This window comes from Bombina bombina, chromosome 2, assembly GCF_027579735.1.
Source record: "Bombina bombina isolate aBomBom1 chromosome 2, aBomBom1.pri, whole genome shotgun sequence".
NCBI classification, from domain to species: Eukaryota; Metazoa; Chordata; class Amphibia; order Anura; family Bombinatoridae; genus Bombina; species Bombina bombina.
In genome coordinates, this window is record NC_069500.1 from 201280398 (window position 1) to 201293011 (window position 12614).

Here is a 12614-nt window from a genome sequence, read left to right on the forward strand (position 1 = left end):
CTGTCAGCATCTAACCTCCTAAAGTGCAAACACCTCTCTGTTAACATCTCCCGTGTGCAAAAAAAAATTGACATATCATATGAATACCATCGCTGACCTATTGTTGCACTAAGGTTAATCTGTCATAACATGAATTATCCTGAGAGACAGGCAGAAAAGTAACTTATAGGATTGCATATATTTGTTGTGTTCCCTCCCCTCCCTTGTCATTCTACCCTTACCTCTTCCCTGCCCTCCCCCCCCCAAACTTCCCCTGTTATATGTTTGTTTGTTCATTTGTTAAAAATGTTAAAAACCCCAACATAGTGGTACAAACCCATATCTAACAGGACAATGGCTGCCTTATTGAAAGTCCTTAAAGCTTCATGTATGTTATAGTAAGCTACCGGTGTTTTTTTTTTTTTTTCTGCCTTATTTGCTCACCCTGCGAGATGGGCTGAAGATATAACTTGTAACCTTGTACCCTTTGTTGGTTATAAATAAAATTTAAAAAAAAAAATTCTTGCTGCATTAGGTGGATGTGAATGATTTGATGCATCTTTTTCAATTATATCATTAATGGTTTTTAGCCTTCCTCCACAAAAACTTTTTTTCACATCTCCAATATGTGACATTTTGTTTTTTTTTTGTCTACAATGTATGCATAACCTTCATATAACATTTTTCTTCCTCCTTTACACGTCTTTATGAACTCCATTTTTTTTATTTGATGTTTTTTTTAAATTTATTTATTTAAGTGTTTGTGTTGTTTTTTTACCTCAGTAGCCACAATATATATTTAAATTTTCCGCTTTTTTACTGATGACAATTACGCAATTACGTGATTGCGTGATTGTGCTGTTCGGCTTGCAGTCGGAAGCAGTGTATTTCGGACATATGTCTGACGGACGAATGTGTTTCGGCATTTTGTCCGTCGGAATTTTGTCCGAGCACCAAGAATTATAACCTACTTTTCTTTTAAGTTATTTAAATCTAAAAATAGTTGAATCAACATAGAAGTCCTAACTATTCATAAAAGAGTTCTGGTGTGATATTTTTGTGGTGTTGACCATTTCTAACATTTTGATAGGGGACATAAGACCTAATTTGTCTTAAGGGAGTGTGTTTGTATATTGTGAATTCTGATTGATAATACCTACTATATTTATGACTACGTTTAGAAGAACTAATTATTCCCAATAAAATAGTATGTGTGCTTAAAAACAAAGTGTAATTCAAGTTGGAGTCATCAGTACTATTCTTCTCTGATAGCAAGATTAGAAAATCCGGTGGGTCATTGCGATGAATGGGGTATTCCATTCACTGGCTATGGTTTCTTGTTATCCTTACTGCACTTCCCTATTTCTTTTAGCTCCTATAATGGAGCCAATTGGTACAGGTCATTTCCCTGTGTGATTTCCCTGTGGAAAGTGGAAACATAAGTTTTAAGGATCACAACTGAAAAGCTTGGAAATGCCAACATAGATTAAAGGGCCATTAAACCCAAACATTTTCTTTCACGATTCAGATAAAGAATACAATTTTAAACAACATTCCATTTTACTTCTATTATCTAATTTTCTGCAATCTTTAGATATCCTTTGTTAAAGAAATAGCAATGCACATTGGTGACCAATCACATGAGGCATCTATATGCAGCTACCAATCAGAAGCTACTGAGCCTATCTAGATATGCTTTTCAGGAAAGAATATCAAGAGAATGAAGCAAATTAGATAATTGAAGTAAATTAGAAAGTTGTTTAAAATGGTATTCTCTATCTAAATCATAAAATAAAAAATTTGGGTTTAATGTCCCTTTAAGTATAATAAAAAGGTAATTCATTAAACTAAGAATTCCTTCTATTCATTGGTCAGGTGTAGGTGTATATTAAAACCATAAATACCCCTGTAATATTTGACTCATAATATTAGTAGTCGTTAATGGTGTTAATAGTATGAGTGAGAAAGAAGCCAGACTATAAAGCTTCAATGTGCAGCGTTAATGTATGCCATAGAGACAGCCCAAGAACTATGATCCCAGGCAGGAGACTGCCTGAGATAGTGAGCGGTGCTGCCCGGTAGCACGTTAGAAGGTAAAGAAAAGGTACCTGCTTCTGTATTATACACAGTTTTCAGTAGGCGGCCTAAGCGGTCTGTAGAGAGCAGGAAAGACAGTGCAGGAGGATGACCGCAACTCGGCACCACGCTGGAAAAATGGCAGTCGGTTGAAGCGACGCTCACACAGCAGAGGAGGTAGTCGGCTGACTGGAACCACAGCGTCAGGCTGAGGGCGGTATTATGAGTGGCGAAGTTGCTCAGGAACCGGTCCGGCTATACTGAGATCAGCTCAGTATAAAACAAATAAGGTAAATGTCTAATGACCTAAGAAAATATCCAAAATCTGCAAGATAACAAACACTATAACACTAGAAAGCTTGGCAACAAGCTGAATAGACGAGCCAGGAAAATTTGAAGGAACAGTATAACTTCAGCTGACCCTTTGGAGGGCAGATCTGCTGATCATTTAACTCCCTCCAGCTACTGTCTACTTTGTCAGGATATTTTTGTGCGTCTCCCTACTCAGCTTTGTACCTCATGTGTTGAGTCTATGTCAAATCCTAGATTGGGTTTTGCAGTGCTGCCTTAAAGTCAGAGTGTTCAGGGGTCAGCTGCCAACCAAAGCTATATCTCTCAATGTTTTACTGAACTATATCAAACATTTAAAGAAAATATTCAATTTGCTATATCTGAGTTGATGGCTGTAATGCCTCCCACAGTTTAACACTGATGTATGCATGTCTAAAATCTCTGCAGAGGTACTTTCTTCTGAGAATGGATTTTCAGAAACCGCCCTTCCCCGAACTGTTGGCAGAGGAGGTGTCCTTTAATTTTAAACTATAGCATATTCATGCATTATTACGTGAGGTATTAAGTGCTTTGGAGTCAAATTAATCTCCCACTCCTGACAATATGTGTTAAAAAAAAATTAAAAATTCTTTAAGCTGACTCCTAAACAGCCTTCTAATTTCCTGGGGCCTAATTCAGTTGCTGAATTAGTAACTAAAGAATGGAATTATACAGGTATTGACTTTATTCCATCCACCAAATTCAGTTCCTGTTTTCAAGCCTGAATGGAAGGTGTTAAAAGGTCATCTTAGACTCCCATTCAGTGCTTCGTTATTCGCATGGAGGCTGAAGTATTCTTTTTCCTGGCCTGCTTCTTTGATTTCGAACCGAAAAGTTCCTAAACAAAGGAAACAGAGGCCCCACCTTGCGCAATATCATCAGGGATGGAGAACAGATCTAATGCAAGATATCAGTCCCACTCACGTGATAAAAAGCACATTATAGTGCTAGGAATGCAAGCCTAGACTTCTGAGCCGCTCGGCTGACTCCCCTCTCAGAAGCAGCAGCATGTTCCACGGAAGCAACAGCTACACTGACGGCAACCCGCTCTGTAGTTCGGTGGAGTCTGAGTCCTTTTCCCAGCAGTTCACAATACCACTAAAACTCCTACACTACAAAGAAGATGGGGGCCAAACACCGGAAAAGACTACCAAGGAGATAGTGGTAGGTTTAAAACATTTATTGGCATACACAGCAACGCGTTTCTCGGCGATTCACACCATTTCATCAGGCTGTGAAGCGCCGAGAAATTTACAGAATATATCAAATCATAAAAAAAAACAGAAGCACTTTTAAGTCATTAAAACTTTTAAGCCTGCTTCCTTAGTAAAATGTAGAAGATGAAAGGAAACCGAAGCGCCACATGGCCTAGTATTGTATGTACTTGTGTGAAGATGTACATAAAATGTTTCACTCACATCTAATTAAGCACCCCTCTTGGTGCAAATAGCGCAGACTGGAATCAAACACTGGCCTCCGGTACAGCTCCAACCGCAGTAGATTGGATCAGGATTCTGTGTCCATATGAGATGGTAGTGTTGATAAATGATGATATAGCAGCAAGTGGTAAGTTCAAAACATACTTTAATAAAATCAAATAAAAACAGCAACACGTTTCTCAGCCAACCAATGGCTGTTTCATTAGGCTTAATACAATAGATACAAATCGCTTGCTATATATACACCAAACATATAATCAGTACAATAAACGGCACCTGTAGGTTGGTGTCAACCAATCACAGGTGTCATGGCAAACAAAGTAGACAGTATGCACATATGTTGTCACCATTGTTAAAAGCTCCAATTCTTAGGTTATGTAAAATTTAAAAACACTTCTAAAAACATAATAAATGTGCATATTCTATATAAATATAACCTTATTACAAGAAAATTATAATATTAATAATAATAATTAATATATTAAAAGTATGGCAAAAACAGCACTTGAACCAATGATCAGATATTTTATATAGGACAACTCACAAAACGTATTCTATTAAAAAACGCCACCAGTCTTTGTGTGCGCTCAGAATTGCGTAGTCAGAAAGTGGCTCATGATGTTGCTAATAAAAAAACAAACGTTTTGAAGTTGATACAAGCAAGTTGTGTCATTTGTGTAATCCTTATTTGTGAAGTCTGTTATATCCATTTTCACAGTCAAAAGGAGTCGCCAAAGGAGTGAACAAGAGATTAGTGATATCAGTTAAAACAGAGAAAAACACTTTAAAGTGAAGGTCCATTTTGATGAATTAGTGCCCGGTTTTTAATAAACATATTAAAAACGAGGGCACTTTAATTCATCAAAATTGACATTTCACTGTTTTCTTCAAAAACGTACCTTTTAATCCTGGCAGGTGCTCCAGCATTTCCTCCGCCCGTTGCAAGACGTCTTCGCGGGTCCAAAATGACGAATCTGGCTTCCTCCAATCACAGCATTGCATCAGGCAAAGATTCCCCCGGGGGGAAGCTGTGATTGGAGGAAGCCTGATTCATTTCTGACATCTGCAGAGGTTTCCAAAGGCCGGGGGAATCACTGGAGCGGCATTCAGGATTAAAAGGTAAGTTTTTGAAGAAAACGGTGAAATGTCAATTTTGATTAATTAAAGTGCCCTTGTTTTTAATAGGTTTATTAAAAACCGGGCACTAATTCATCAAAATGGACCTTCACTTTAATAGAATAATGAAATAAAGCAGCTAAGAGAGTGTAATGTTTTTAATACTTACTGTGTATGGTCATAAACAATAGGATGACGCCATGAAAGAGGGGAGGGAAAAGAGGTGTGTGTAGCGTGAAATGATAGAAGGAGCTAAAGTCAACGTCACAACACACTACAGACACTGCCCAAATGACATAATCTATTTGGGAGGTACAAACGATTGAACCTATCGTGTGGCTATGTCAATGTGAGTCTGCGAACATAGGAAAGGGGACGATATCCCATAGCAACCAACGTAGGGGGACAAAAGAGATCCAAAGTCTAATATCATGGTTCCTAAACGCTATTCCAGTATGCTTCCTCCCTCTAAACAAAAAACGGAGGTTGATAAAAATGTTCTTAATAGTCATACTAAATAAATAATATATTCAACTATATGAGTGTGGTGTTTTATATATATATAAGTGTTGCAATCATATCTATATATGTGGGTCAAAATCCTAAGTGTCAAAAAGGATAAGATATATGTATGTGCATCAGGAGTGCGTGTATATAATTGTGATGTGAGTCAATGTGCAAGCAAGGTATATGAACCAATATATATGGCAAAGAGAACAGGGGTCCTAGTGATAACAATAAGTTAGTGTGTGACAGTATGTATATCACAAGGATACATTGGTATAGTAATAGTGTCAATCAATCTGGGAAGTATAAATATGTGTATAGTGACAGTGTCAAACGATCAAGGTAGTGTAAATATGTAAATATGTAGTGTAAATATGATCCTATATGGCTGGCACTAGGTGAACGATTAAAAATAATAATAAACATCCTAATGATCAGGGTTACAAAGTGTGTGTATGACTGTAATATTATTTGCTGGAAAAAGGGAATAAAAAAGGGGGACAAGTATATATGTGATGTGCTATAATTAAAGGCACAGTGAAGGAAAAAGTATGAACGGGGAGCATGAAAGGGGTGGGGGGGAATTAAATTTTACAATGTCATAGATTGAAAGCAGCCAGATGCACACATTCATTTAAACCATCTGGGATCAAAGAATATAACTTGTGGATCCAGAATGTTTCTCTGCGTCTGAGTAGTAGTAGAAGGTTATGAGTGTTTCTGGATATTTGTTCAATTATAATAATAATAATGGAGAGTGTTTTAGAAATTTCTTTTTAATATTACGAATATGTTCACTCCAACGTTTCTTAACTTTGCGGCTCGTCCCACAGACACACATTACCAAATATATAACGAAAGTGGATTCACATGTGAGGCGTTTTCTAATAGTATATAACTTCTAAAACTTTTTTTTAAGAGGGTTGATTGTAATAGCTTTTTAGATTTTAAAAGCAACCACTATTTGAGTTGGAAGAAAAATGTCCCTAATGGACAATTTCTTTCATGTAATTAGCAAGAATCCATGAGCTAGTGACGTATGGGATATACATTCCTACCAGGAGAGGCAAAGTTTCCCAAACCTCAAAATGCCTATAAATACATCCCTCACCACACCCACAATTCAGTTTTACAAACTTTGCCTCCCGTGGAGGTGGTGAAGTAAGTTTGTGCTAGATTCTTCGTTGATATGCGCTTCGCAGCAGGCTGGAGCCCGGTTTTCCTCTCAGAGTGCAGTGAATGTCAGGAATGTGAAGAGAGTATTGCCTATTTGAATACCATGGTCTCCTTCTATGGGATCTATTTCATAGGTTCTCTGTTATCGGTCGTAGAGATTTCTTCTCCTACCTCCCTTTTCAGATCGACGATATACTCTAATATACCATTACCTCTACTGATTCTCGTTTCAGTACTGGTTTGGCTATCTACTATATGTAGATGAGTGTCTTGGGGTAAGTAAGTCTTATTTTATTATGACACTCTTAAGCTATGGTTGGGCACTTTATTTATAAAGTTCTAAATATATGTGTTTAAACTTATATTTGTCATGATTCAGGGTAATCAGTATTCCTTATTTCAGACAGTCAGTTTCATTATTTGGGATAATGCATATGAATGATTATTTTTTCTTACCTTAAAAGTTTTTCAATTGACTTTTTTCCCTGTGGGCTGTTAGGCTCGGGGGGGCTGAAAATGCTTCAATTTATTGCGTCATTTTTGGCGCTGACTTTTTTGGCGCAAAAATTTTGTCATTTCCGGCGCCCTAATTGACGTTCTGTTTCATCATTTTTGACGTTCTTTTGCGCCAAAAATGTCTTCGTTCCGGACGTGGCGTCATTTTTGGCGCCAAAAAAGCATTTAGGTGCCAAATAATGTGGGCGTCTTATTTGGCGCTAAAAAATATGGGCGTCTCTTTTGTCTCCACATTATTTAAGTCTCATTTTTTCTTTGCTCCTGGTTGCTAGAAGCTTGTTCATTGGCATTTTTTCCCATTCCTGAAACTGTCATTTAAGGAATTTGATCAATTTTGCTTTATATGTTGTTTTTTCTCTTACATATTGCAAGATGTCTCACGTTGCATCTGAGTCAGAAGATACTTCAGGAAAATCGTTGTCTGGTGCTGGAACTACCAAAGCTAAGTGTATCTGCTGTAAACTTTTGGTAGCTATTCCTCCAGCTGTTGTTTGTATTAATTGTCATGACAAACTTGCTAATGCAGATAGTATTTCCATTAGTAATAATCCATTACCTGTTGTTGTTCCTTCAACATCTAATGTTCAGGATGTCCCTGTTAATGTAAAAGAATTTGTTTCTAAATCTATTAGGAAGGCTCTGTCTGTTATTCCTCCTTCCAGTAAACGTAAAAGGTCTTTTAAAACTTCTCATATTTCAGATGAATTTTTAAGTGACCGTCATCATTCTGACTTGTCTGTTTCTGATGAGGATTTATCTGGTTCAGAAGATTCTGGCTCAGATATTGAAACTGATCAATCTTCATATTTATTTAAAATGGAATTTATTCGTTCTTTACTTAAAGAAGTGTTAATCGCATTAGATATGGAGGAGTCTAGACCTCTTGATACTAAATCTACTAAGCGTCTAAATTCGTTTTTCAAACCTCATATAGTTATTCCAGAAGTTTTTCCTGTCCCTAATGCTATTTCTGAAGTAATTTCTAGGGAATGGAATAATCTGGGTACTTCATTTACTCCTTCTCAAAGGTTTAAGAAATTGTACCCTGTGCCATCTGATAGATTAGAGTTTTGGGACAAAATCCCTAAAGTTGATGGGGCTATCTCTACTCTTGCTAAACGTACTACTATTCCTACGGCGGATAGTACTTCCTTTAAGGATCCTTTAGATAGGAAGCTTGAATCCTTTCTAAGGAGAGCTTATTTATGTTCAGGTAATCTTCTTAGATCTGCTATTTCTTTGGCTGATGTTGCTGCTGCTTCCACTTTCTGGTTGGAGTCTTTAGCGCAACAAGTGTCAGACCATAATACTCATAGCATTGTTAAACTTCTTCAACATGCTAATAACTTTATTTGTGATGCCATCTTTGATATCATTAGAATTGATGTCCGGTATATATCTTTAGCTATTTTAGCTAGAAGAGCTTTATGGCTTAAAACTTGGAATGCAGATATGACTTCTAAGTCAACTTTGCTTTCTCTTTCTTTCCAAGGTAATAAATTATTTGGTTCTCAGTTGGATTCTATTATTTCAACTGTTACTGGTGGGAAAGGAACTTTTTTACCACAGGATAAAAAATCTAAGGGTAAAAACAGGGCTAATAATCGTTTTCGTTCCTTTCGTTTCAACAAGGAACAAAAGCCTGATCCTTCATCCTCAGGAGCAGTTTCAGTTTGGAAACCATCTCCAGTCTGGAATAAATCCAAGCCTTCTAGAAAAGCAAAGCCAGCTTCTAAGTCCACATGAAGGTGCGGCCCTCATTCCAGCTCAGCTGGTAGGGGGCAGGTTACGTTTTTTCAAAAACATTTGGATCAAATCTGTTCACAATCTTTGGATTCAGAACATTGTTTCAGAAGGGTACAGAATTGGTTTCAAGATAAGACCTCCTGTAAAGAGATTTTTTCTTTCCCGTGTCCCAGTAAATCCAGTGAAAGCTCAAGCATTTCTGAAATGTGTTTCGGATCTAGAGTTGGCTGGAGTAATTATGCCAGTTCCAGTTCTGGAACAGGGACTGGGGTTTTATTCGAATCTATTCATTGTACCAAAGAAGGAGAATTCCTTCAGACCAGTTCTGGATCTAAAAATATTGAATCGTTATGTAAGGATAGCAACATTCAAAATGGTAACTATAAGGACTATCTGCCTTTTGTTCAGCAAGGGCATTATATGTCCACAATAGATTTACAGGATGCATATCTTCATATTCCAATTCATCCAGATCACTATCAGTTTCTGAGATTCTCTTTTCTAGACAAGCATTACCAGTTTGTGGCCCTTCCGTTTGGCCTAGCAACAGCTCCAAGGATCTTTTCAAAGTTTCTCGGTGCCCTTCTCTCTGTAATCAGAGAACAGGCTATTGCGGTATTTCCTTATTTGGACGATATATTGGTACTTGCTCAGTCTTCACATTCTGCAGAATCTCATACGAATCAACTTGTGTCGTTTCTTCAAAGACATGGTTGGAGGATCAATTTACCAAAGAGTTCGTTGATTCCTCAGACAAAGGTAACCTTTTTGGGTTTTCAAATAGATTCAGTGTCCATGACAGTCCATGACAGTTTTGCATGTTGCACCAATGGTGCAGGGATTATATTCAGATATCACAGTTGATATACTTAAATCTCAACACTCAGCTCTCTATGACTTGGTGGTTAAACCATCACCTTATTGTTCAAGGGGCCTCCTTTGTTCGTCCTTCCTGGACTGTGATCTCAACAGATGCAAGTCTTACAGGTTGGGGAGCTGTCTAGGAGTCTCTGACAGCACAAGTGGTATTTTAGAACTCTGTGCTATTTTCAGAGCTCTTCAAGCTTGGCCTTTTATTGAAGAGACTCTTTTACATTAGTTTTCAGACAGACAATATCACAGCAGTGGCATATGTCAATCATCAAGGAGGGACTTGCAGTCCTTCAGCAATGAAAGAAGTATCTTGGATACTTTCTTGGGCGGAATCCAACTCTTGTCAAATTTCTGCAATTCATATCCAAGGAGTAGACAATTGGGAAGCGGATTATCTCAGCCGGGGGAGTGGTCTCTCATCTTGTACAGATGTGGGGCTCTCCAGAAATAGATCTGATGGCCTCTCGTCTAAACAAGAAGCTTCCCAGATACTTTTCCAGGTCCATGGATCCTCAGGCAGAGACAGTGGATGCTTTGGCAGTTCCTTGGTTTTACCAACCTGCTTACATTTTTCCGCCTCTAGTTCTTCTTTCAAGGGTGATCTCCAAGATTATAATGGAACAATCTTATGTGTTTCTGATAGCACCAGCATGGCCTCACAGGTTTTGGTATGTGTATCTTTTCTGGATGTCCAGTTGCCAGCCTTGGCCACTTCCTTTAAGGCTAGACCTTATATCTCAAGGGCCATTTTTCCAATAGGATCTTAAATCTCTAAATTTGAAGGTATGGCAATTGAACGCTTAGTCATAGAGGTTTCTCTGACTCAGTAATTAGCACTATGATACAGTCTTGTAAGTCTGTTTCAAGGAAGATGTATCATCGGGTTTGGAAAACCTATATTTTATGGTGTTCCACTCATGATTATTCTTGGCATTCTTTCAGAATTCCTAGGATTTTGCAGTTTCTTCAGGCAGGTTTGGATAAAGAGTTGTCTGCAAATACTTTGAAAGGACACATCTCTGCTCTTTCTGTCTTATTTCATAGAAAGATTGCTAAGATTCCTGATATTCACTGTTTTGTTCAGGCTTTGATTCATATCAAACCTGTTATTAAATCTATTTCTCCTCCTTGGAGTCTCCATTTTGTATTGAAGATTTTACAGGCTCTTCCATTTGAGCCTGTGCATTCTCTGGATATTAAATTACTTTCTTGGAAAGTGTTATTTCTTTTGGCTATCTCTTTTGCTAGAAGAGTTTCTAAATTGTCTGATCTATCTTGTGAGTGGTCTTATCTGATTTTCCATCAAGATAAAGCTGTTTTGCGGACTTCGTTTAAATTTGTACCTAAAGTTGTGAATTTTAACAACATTAATAGGGAAATTGTTGTTCCTTCCTTGTGTCCTAATCCTAAGAATACTCTTGAAAATTCTTTACATTCTTTCGATGTGGTAAGAGCTTTGAAATATTATGTTGAGGCAACTAAAGATTTCAGAAAGACTTCGAGTCTATTTGTTATTTTTTCTGCTTCCAGTAAAGTTCAGAAAGCCTCTGCCATTTCTCTGGCATCTTGGTTGAAACTTTTCATTCACAAAGCTTATTTGGAGGCAGGTCAGTCTCCGCCTCAGCGAATTACTGCTCATTCTATTAGATCAGTTGCCACTTCTTGGGCTTTCAAGAAGGAAGCTTCAGTTTATCAAATTTGCAAAGCAGCAACTTGGTGTTCTTTGCATACATTTTCTAAATTTTACCATTTTGATGTGTTTGCTTCTTCGGAAGCAGCCTTTGGTAGAAAGGTTCTTCAGGCAGCTTTCTCAGTTTGATTCTAGTGCATTTGATTTAAGTTTTTTTTAAGTTTTTAAGAAAACTTAATTTTTTTTTGGTTTTAACTTCTCAGCGGGTATAGCTGTTTTTGGTTTTATCCCTCCCTCTCTAGTGACTCGTGGACTTCCACATCTTGGGTATTATATCCCATACGTGACTAGCTCAAGGACGTTTGCCACTTAGATGAAAGAAAACATAATTTATGTAAGAACTTACCTGATAAATTCATTTCTTTCATAGTGGAAAGAGTCCATGAGACCCACCCTATTTTTTGTGGTTATAATTTTTTTGTATAAAGCACATTATTTTTTTCAGTTCCTCTTTTTTTTATGCTTTTTACTTTTTTTTTTACACCTCACTACTTGGCTATACGTTAAACTGAGGTATGAGTGAAGTGGGCATTGTTTTTATAGGCATTTTGAGGTTTGAGAAACTTTGCCCCCTTCTGGTAGGAATGCATATCCCATACGTCACTAGCTCATGGACTCTTGCCACTATGATAGAAATTAATTTATCAGGTCAGTTCTTACATAAATTATGGTTTTTTTAGATGTATTTTACAGCAAAAGGTAGGAATATATATAATGAATGTATATTGCAACAATGTTTCACTTGCAATAATGAAACATTTTATGTGAAATGTCAAGTTTTATGGTCTTTTAAAGGGACACTGAACCCAAATTTTTTCTTTTGTGATTCAGATAGAGCATGCAATTTTATGCAACTTTCTAATTTACTTCTATTATCAAATTTTCTTCATTCTCTTGGTATGTTTATTTGAAAAGCAAGAATGTAAGTATAGATGCCGGCCCATTTTTGGTGAACAACCTGGGTTGTCCTTGCTGACTGGACAGCACCAATAAAAATGTGCTGTCTATGGTTCTAAACCAAAAATTTGCTGGCTCTTTAGCTTAGATGCCTTCTTTTTAAAATAAAGATAGCAAGAGAACGAAGAAAAATAGATAATGGGAGTAAAATAAAAAGTTGCTTAAAATTGCATGCTCTATCTGAATCATGAAAGAAACATTTTGGGTTC

At 37.2% G+C, this 12614-nt stretch overlaps 1 protein-coding gene across 1 annotated transcript in view; it reads left to right on the forward strand.

The window, feature by feature from the left end:
• The window catches only part of MRPS27 (mitochondrial ribosomal protein S27), a 280865-nt gene that overhangs the window by 153785 nt on the left and 114466 nt on the right, over positions 1 to 12614 (forward strand). The gene's annotated exons all lie outside the window — the stretch shown is intronic.